This window comes from Lucilia cuprina, chromosome 2 (assembly GCF_022045245.1).
Source record: "Lucilia cuprina isolate Lc7/37 chromosome 2, ASM2204524v1, whole genome shotgun sequence".
Taxonomy (NCBI): Eukaryota; Metazoa; Arthropoda; class Insecta; order Diptera; family Calliphoridae; genus Lucilia; species Lucilia cuprina.
The window spans coordinates 54,485,725-54,495,826 of record NC_060950.1 but is presented as its reverse complement, the minus strand read 5'-3'; positions in this window follow the sequence as shown (position 1 = coordinate 54,495,826).

Here is a 10,102-nt window from a genome sequence, read left to right as displayed (position 1 = left end):
ACATACATATTTAAAACGAGTGATTACATATTTAAAAAAAATGGTGTGTACATATTTACTTGTACGAGTGAACAAACAATAGCACGAGCATTTTCAGTGACCACCTGCCTATTTCGTGATATTTGGGGTTCTTTAGCAGTGATTTTACAAGTAGATGGACATAGAATTTTTGTATAAAATGTATGTTTGTGTGCGTGTACAGGGTGAGAAATATTTGTTGGAACAAACTAAAAATTTAACAGTTTTTGGTGGTTTATCTTGTAAAGATCCAAAGATCCTCTTTTATCTGGCTAAAAGCGGTTATAGGACACGACGTCAATGTATACTGGACACATTGGAAGGCTATATACAATAAGCGAAAGTTCCTGAACGCATGTCAGACACAGAACACGTGGGAAACTTTTCATTTCTGATTCCAGATAGAATAACTTGGTCAAGCGGAACTTTAGATGAAATATCAAAAGGAGTACTTTATTAGCTTGTAAAGATCCTAGGATCTTCCGTTAACAGCCTAAATGCGGTTATAGGACACGACATCTATGTATACTGTACACATTGGAAGGCTACCTACAATCAGCGAAACTTCCTGATTAAATAACAGATACAGAATATGTGGGATATTTCGCAATGCTGATCGCAGATATAATGACTTGGTCAAGCGAAACTTTAGATGAAATACCAAAAAGAGTCCTTTGCTACATGGATGGCTCTACATTGGGTGATAAATTGGCTCTGGGGTTTCATATTACGGACCCAGAAACATCGTTAACCTAATCATAACATAAACTTCCAGGCAGAAGTACGAGCAATAAGAGAATGTATAAATTGGATTAGAATAAATATGTCAGCCGTCTGGGTTTTAGCTTGTAAAGATCCTAGGATCTTCCGTTAACAGGCTAAAAGCGGTTATATGACACGACATTATTGTATACTGAATACGTTGGAAGGCTATACATATTCCTAAACGCATACCAGACACAGAATATGTGGGAAACTATGCAACTCTGATCCCATATAGAATCTCTTGATCAAGCGGAATTTTTGATAAAATACTGATAAGAAATCGCTGCTTCACGGATGGCTCTACGTTATGAGATAAAGTAACTCTGGGGTTCTATATTAAAGACCCAGTAACAAATATATACCACTGTTTACCTAATCATAACATAAGCTTCCAGGCAAAAGTCTGAGAGAAAAGGAATTGTATAAATTGGATTAGAATTAGTATGGAACCCACAGGACTTGACAAATTTAACGACAGCCATAAGGCAAAAGGGCGATATTAGGCGATAAAGTTAAATTTAAGATCGTATCGGAATGTAATAAAGCATTAACTGAATACTCTCCCAGAAGTAAGATTTACATCATATGTATACCAGACCACTCGGTAGTAGTCGTCAACTAAAAGACGAATATATTAGCTTCGAAGGAAACATAACTCCATGAAGTTAAGCTGACAAATGCAAAACGCAACGTAAGCTGAATTGAAATTAGTGAAAAAGATAAAAGAATAAGGCCTCTTGGAACGATGAAACGGTGTGTAGAACCGCAAAGATCTTAAGGCGTGACCATGATAAGTTTAAGAAGAGAAAGTTCCTCAAAATGAGAAAGTTTGAAGTTAGTATGATGGTACGTATTCTAGGTGGACACACAAAATGTAGAGCATGTGGAGAGGACAGTGAAACTCTGGAGCAATTTATTTGCAACTTTTTCTGGCATTATTCAAAGTGAGATCCAAGTATCTTTGAAGTGTTATTATTCCGGCAATAACATTCCTCAGAGCATGTGGAGAGGACAGCGAAACTTTGGAGCAATTTCTTTGCCATTTTTTCAGGCATTTCTTTGCCATTTTGTCAGGCCTCTTGGAATGATAAAACAGTGTGGTAACGGTGGTAGAACTACAAAGATCTTAAGGGGTGAACCTGATAAGAGTAAGAAGAGAAATCTTCTCAAGCTGAGCATATCTGTGTTTAGTATGAGGGTACGTGTTTTAAGTGGACACACAGAATGTAGAGCATGTGTAGAGGACAGCGAAACTATGGAGCAATTTCTTTGCTATATCTTGTAATGATGAAACGGTGTGTAGAATTACAAAGAATTTAAGGGGTGAGAAACTCTGGAGCAATTTCTATGCCATTTTTTCAGGCATTTCTTTGCCATTTTGTCAGGACTCTTGGAATGATGAAGCGGTGTGTAGAACAACAGAGATCTCAATAGGTGACCCTGATAAGAGTAAGAAGAGAAATCTCCTCAAGCTGAGCATATCTGTGTTTAGAATGATGGTACGTATTCTAAGTGGACACACAGAATGTAGAGCATGTGGAAAGGACAGTGAAACTCTGGAGCAATTTCTTTACCATTTTGGTAGGTATTCGACGAAGAGAGAGACACAAGTATCTTATAAGTGATATTATTCCAGAAATAACATTCCTCACCAGCACTGCTTGGAAAATTCTTAAGAATTACTCCCAGAAAACTGAGTTTGAAGGATAATACTTACATTCAGTGAACAAAATTGTCGTTATGTGTAATCAATTTGTACGAAAACCATATTTTATAAGTATGGTCGATCCTTATTCCCTTTTCTCCCGATTTCAAAAAAAAAAAAATACAAAAATTATAATTATCTTTCTATCTTTATGATCACTATTCCCTGTCACCCTGTACGATCGAGCTTTATAGACTCACATACAACAACGAATAATAAACACATTCAGGTAAATTTTCTTAAACAATTTTAAGATATTTCTTTTTGTCACGCTTCGTACACATTTTAAAATCGAAGGTGAAGAAAAACCAACAAAAATATTGATGAAAATGTTTTACCTACGAAAGTGAAAAACTTATACATTGCGACCATAGAAATGATTAAATATTTGTTATCTATTGTTAAAGTAATGAAAACACACATAAATTGTTTCTAAACATCTTTTTCTTGCTGTTCCAACAACAATAACAGAATACCAGTAATGATAACTTCAATGTCTGAGGAGGTTTTCAAGAAAATGTTATAAAGACTTCTATTATATTCGTTATAACATTCTAGATTTAGAAAAGGTAAAAAGAAATTCAAATGAAAAAAATACTTAATTGACAACACTGAAAATTCATAAAGAATGTCAAAACTAAGTAAACATGTGGTTGTTGGTCGCAGGGATCATCATAATTTATTGACTAAATATCAAAGATCATTTCAATAACTATTCAAATATTTGTAGGTTGTTCCATCATATTATTTATAATTTGAAATTCATTATGTTTGAAAGACTCATATAAAGTGATAAAAAGTTTGGCATACAAATCATGAAAGTAATTAGAAGGTGGACAAATGAGTTAATGTAATTAATATAGGACGAAGTCTGGTCTTCATACTTGGACAATTTTTAAAATTTACATCATTATATTGTCGTTAAAAGAGTTTACTAAAGATTAAATGTCCTCTAATGACTTCAGCTTGGAAATTTTTAATTCTTGAAGTTTTTTCAGGATTTTTTCAGTTTTTTTTAACGGTTTCCTGTAACCTATGATCGTATCTTAGTCTGGTGAAAGATTATGATTCGTTGCACGTTTCAGAAAACTAAATAATTAGTTATTCTATAATCGCGAAGATGTAAGAACATATAAAAGGTGTTAACGGCGATAGATTGGACTTTGAGATGATGACATGCAAGATTTTGTATTCGCGCTAAGACAACCTCTGGCAAAATGGCCAAAAACGGAGTTTTTTCAACTTCAGAACGTGATATCTAATGTGATTGTAGAATTCTTAGGTCAGATTCTGTTTTAGAGCAGTTTAGACCTTTAAAAAAGTATATATTGGTTTCTGAATGAAATATTTGTTGGTCTGTGTTATCGAAATTAGAATTACGACTTTGGAAACGTGTTTAACCCTTAATTCAATTTTCTAATAGTACCATTGACCTGGTTCAAATGAATCTAAGAAATAATAAATTGTGATATAAGAAGCCTCAGAATGATGGAAGTAAAGCTCGCAGAAGTCGCTCGCAAAATAAAGGATCTTTCTATTGGGATTTCCGAAAATAAGAGTTAATATTGAAGATATATCTTTCGACTTTTGTATTCATGTTTTTCGTTTTGCGCCATGTGTAGAAAGCTTCCATGACTTCTCATTGATCTCTAGCCTCTTAAAGAGTTTCGTAAAATGATCAATAATAGTTTAAACTATTTAGTTTTCATCCAGGGGTTCTGCATTAAGGTCCAAGCAAGGAAATTAGATTACTTTTACTGGATTAGTTTATAAATCTATTGGGCTAAGTAAAGTACGGAGGACTGGATAGTTGAACATGTGGTGGGTATCATGGGTATCAATTATCAACTTTTTTGCTGCAGATTCTTCTCTATTACTGCTGTAGACGGAAGGCGATCTTCAAGAACGATATTCACTCGATAACCTAGAATAACGGTATTAATGTCGGTTCTATACTTTCGTATGCTCTCTTCATATACACAGATGTCCCCACTATATACAAAACGACTCACGGGATCATCCAACTGTGTGAAGTTGGGGTGATTCTGTGATATCCGAGGAACAAATATTTATTCATCATGATATTATGTTTCATCACTAAGAAGACCTTATGTTCCTTGTGTAGATGGTGTTCGACGGTTATTTGCATGCAGCCTATTACAGGTCGAAGGGCAGCATAATTACTCACTGACTGGCCAATTGTTTTATAAGTAGTTAACAATGTTAATTTCCCAGATGCTAGCTAGCTAGCGCTTTGGGGATCTTGTTTCTACTTCAAAATCTGTTCATAAATGCTGTGTCATGGGCAATTGGTAAATACGCTGTCAAAGGTGACCACCAGACTGACACGCATGATCTTTCTTTTACATCGGTTAATAAATGCTGGCAGTTCTTGCAATTTCCTTCTCGATGAGTTTGATGTTTCACATTCGTAGGAAATAGGGGCACTCGTCGCTAACTAATCGGTCCTGAGCCCTTCTTCAACATTTCCCCATGAAATGCTGGCAGTTCTTGCAATTTTATTAACAAATAGGGGCGCTCGTCGGTAACTAATAGAAACGGAGTCCTTCTTTGGTATTCCCCGAGGATACGCCAAAGCTAAAGGGGACTCTTGGGTGAAATCCCAAAAGCTACTAGAGCTGAATAAAAAGGATCTCAGATGACTAAAGAGATTACTTACTGTACACTTCATTGTGGTCAGCGCAATTCTGGGCAACGAATATATGTAAATTTTGTGGCTTACAAAAAGAAACCTCAGAACATATCTTATGTAACTGCCCAACATTAGGGTCTTGCAGAGCTAAGATCTCTGGTGCTACCTTACTAACCTCGAAAGATATCTTCAATCTCACATCTACTAAACCAGGGTCTTGTCGAGCTAAGATCTTAGGTGCTGCCTTATTAACCCCGAAAGACATCTTCAATCTCTCATCTGCAGGGCAGTTCTTTGTATCACTTCTATCTAATCTTCGAATCCGTATAAGTTCACTGATTTGCTACTTTCGGTAAATATTCTAAATTTTGTGATCGTGGGGATTTGTATATTCTCCATTGATTCTCCATTCGCTGTTTCAATGATGGTTACTACCCTGATAGTAAAATGAAGCTACAACGTTGATTACGTTTACTCCAATCCTCAATGACAGGATGTTGCTAGTGTCGATGCTTAATGAAAGAACTTTTACCTAGAAAGAGTTCGGTATTTGATCAAGTATGTATATCGAAGTGGGTGCGAAGTAAAGTAAAGAATTTCGTTTGCTGTTCACTGCTCTAATTTATTATAAACGTTTCTCTTCCACCATTTTTCACATTATTTGCTTTAGTAAATCAACCTATACATATGTACATTTAACAAAACCACTTTAACCTTAAACCAAATACATATGCAACTCTTTAACACTAAAATTTACTTAAGGGAAGCATATCAATACAGATCACATTATAAAATCATTATACAAACAATTAAATGTTCTAATCTTAGGGACTCAAGGCAAAAAGGGTTAAATTTGAATAACAATATGAATCTTATTTATTTACAACATTTAGAAATAAACAAATGTGAAATGTACTTGAATTAAATTGTAGAATACCAAAAAAAGCATTATAATAATGTAAAATCACTTGTAAAGGTCGTGACATACACATGTTCTCCACAAGAAACACATGAACTTTTCACACAGACTCTCAAACTCTAGGTCGTTTATTTTTCTGTAGAAACGCATAATGTAACATCATTAATTTGTGATTTTGTAACCGTTAATGATGCTGACACGAATTTGAATATTATTTATACATTTCGTATGTCACTGTCAATGTAAACAACACCCAAACCCACTTTCAACAGAAAAAAAATGAAGAGAAAGAGTTAAAAAAATAACCAAGCGAAAGGGTTAATTTAAATTGTAACATGCACCACGCACTAAAAAAAACAACAACATAATGTCCTTTTTATAAGAGCAGATCCTTTTAATAAAAGAAACGTATAAATCAACCACTAAAATGATGAGTTGTTGGTTAAAATAATAAAAATAGTTTTCCATTATTTGTTGTTTGCAGTACGAAAGGGTTATATATTCAAAATTATTATGGAGTTAGAGTTAATTTGCAAAGTCATTAAAAGGATGAATATTCTTAAATTTTTTTGTTGCATAAAAAACTGGATTTACTAAAAAAAACTTCAGGTTGTCATGTTTATTTTATTATTTATACTCTTATCATTAGGACGAAAATGCAAAGTAAACACATTGTATTTGCAATAAATATCATACGGTTTTTTAGGATTTTTATTGTAATAAAAATTTACGAAAATTTGTTGAATTACCGCTTTTTTATTTTTAAAATTGTACACCATTGATTTAAACCATTTGAAAGGGTTGTAGCTTCTCCGTATTCTTCTTTTCTGCTAAAAAAAACTTATGAACAATCATTGATGCTCATATTACATCGTCACCGAAATCCTCTCTCTCTCTCTTCTCAATCGTAGGAGACTGCACTCAGAAATTGCAAATTAGTAGAACATACCTTAAACACCGTTAAGTCTGATTTAATTCTCTAAGCTTTACAAAAACCTAACGTTGATGCTCGGACATCAGATTATCTGTTCCATCGTGGGTACATAAATGATCCAGAGAAAGACAAACAGATATACACCACAATGAGATATCTATGAAATTTTGCCATAAACTGTTTGCTTAAAACACTGGACTCTATGAGCTTTATGCAGACGACGCGTTGTAGCTCTTTTAAGCCTCCATCTAAGCACAATATCATAAAGAATAGAAAAAGGCACTCAAACATGGTTACAGCAATGATCCAAAGAAAGACAAACATAGTTACGCCACAAGGAGATGTCTATGGAATGTTCCCATAAACTGTTTGCTCAAAACACTGGACTCTATGAGCTTCAAAACTTTGGACTATGCTGACGACGCTTTTTAGGCCTCCAACTAAGAACAATATCACAAAGAATGGAAGTCCATGGAACATCGGCAGACGACGCATTGTAGCTCTTTTAGGCCTCCATCTAAGAATAATATCACAAAGAATTTGAAGAATGGAAATGGAAGTCCATGGAGCATCGGCTGTAAATCAAAGGAAACCCGAACATGTATTATACACCAGAAAGTATAAGATCAACTCCTCTACACTACCTTGTCTGAACGGAGTTGTAATCCCACTTTCGGATTGTTCAAATGTCGTTTTTATGGAGTTATTGTTTGGTGAAAATGGCTTAATATAAACCCAAATTGCAAATTCAATGACAAAATTCTAAGTAGAATGTTGATCTTTATAAATGGATCACAGGGGACAATTTCAACTAAATTCCTATTTGTGTTGCTAAACTGGACTCCAAAAGACTTGCTGGGAAGAGAAATGGCACTAAAAACAGTATTTAGTTTGTGTACAGGCAGGTATTGCTAAGAGGACATTAAATATATTGATTATTTCATCCCTAAGACCTTACACCTGAGAAAATTGAGTTTCGTCACCTCGGAAATGCGGAAGAGAAGGAAAATGGCTCTTCACGAAACATATCTGTCATATAGGAAATGCGGAACAGAATGAAGATTGCTCTCCACGAAACCAATCATTGTACACGTATTCTTTTAAACGAGAAAACGTGTCGGGATAATTTTAAGAATTATTGTCCATTTCGGGTAAGATGTAAGCCAAACTGTCCTAGTATCATAGGATAATGAAGAGAGATATCTTAATCTTTACCGACTGTAAAGATGCAATTAAGTCTCTGATAGCTGCTAGCGAACATACTTAAGCAGCATGGTGAGACATTCAAGCATCGTACTCGTTTAGGCACGAGAACACGGAAATTCTACCGGAAAATGTGTCGTTGACTAGTATGAGAAAATAAAGTGTACAAAAGACCGTTTCGGAAATTGATCATTTCTATGGTAGGAGTATGTCCCCAATGACTACTGCTGAAGCTGTCAAGATAAGGAAGAAAATAAATCTATTAATCATTTTCTATCTCAATGTTCGGCATTAGAGGACATCCGACACCTATATCTGGAACATCGAATTTGGAGGACACTTCAGAGTTATTTGGATAACGTAAACGATTTTAAGCCGAAATTTGACAGCAGAATTTCAGTCAGTACCATTTCGAATGTAAGAATCTCTTCTAAATACAATCTTTTTAAAATTTCTCTCATTTGCTTGCCTCCTATTTTTATCTCTTACTAAATATAACTTCTTCTTAACTGTTAGAAAAGAGACCTTTTATTATTCCAGAACTAAAATTTCCTCGTTATGTAGCTTAAAACTGAGCTGTACGATGGCCCAGTCTTTTGGGCGCATTCTCTGTGGATTTGACTCTCGATATTAATCATAGATGACCAATCAATTAATGTTTCTTTAACAATCTAGATAGGTGAAATGTTATAGATATTTCAGGGAGACAAAACGGAACTAAATTGAAACTCCCAAAACTAATGCTATGTATACAGTTGTTAGATCTTACAACGTTGACAGTAAAATGCACAGAAAATGTTTAATTATACTGTAAACTTACAACTTTTGTCTTGCAATATTTTCGGTAATGCTTTTTCTGACAACGTTGCCAAAGAAAATTGTAAGTTCAGACGATTATTAGACATTTTTTGAACATTTTCATGACAACGTTGTAAGATCTGACAACCGTGTTTCAAGGCTTTAAGATATACTACCTATATTTCATACCCCCAGGAGTCATTACACTTTGACATAACATTGTCGTATGATCTCTGAGGCATGTCAAGAAGCACCTTCGTGTATACAAGTAGAGGAGAATTGGATCCCTTTGGATCGTAATTCGTAGACAGTAGCTTTATACTACATTCATAGAGACGTTTCAGTACTGCGGTTCCCGGTTACTGCATTGTCGTTCTTAGAGTACTTAAACTGCCTATAGCTGAAATAGAGAATAACTTGCAGCGGAAAATTGGAGTTACTCTGGCACAACTGACATCGGGATGGAGCTGGTACCGTGCCGTTCTCAATAAATGCCCAGCATATAGACATGGTCCTAATGATACCCATCACATACACAACTGTCCAGCCCAGCAAATACTCGTCCAGCAAAGGGATGAAAGTTTCCGAGAGTATAAAAATAAATGCGGTGGGAACTGTGATACTCGGAAACACTTTCTCTGTCATTGCCACGCTTTCGACTTACTCTCATTCATATGTGTTCCACGAAATGGATCTTTACCTCCTTTCAACTTAACACTAATCCTAAAGACTGGATCGTTGATGGATTCGTTATTAGTAACTGACAGCTTTACTTTTAAATACCAATCAAACTATGTAGAGTTTTACGAACATCCGTTACTAAAGGAATTTCAAAACTGGTTAATGAAGTAATCTAAAATCGGAAGAATAAAAAAACATTATTATTTAAAATTAAATATACGCATGGAATATTAAAATAAACATGTGTTTAAACTTCTATAATCAGAACGTGTCACAATCGTAAAAGGAAAACGTCACAAGAATAGTTTTATTTTGAATAATCAGCAAGGTTTTAAGAAACCTTCAACAATTGTATTTCCACGATTTCTGAAAGTGTTTCAATGCCATTGTATACCCCACTCTTTCATATATACAAACATACATAAA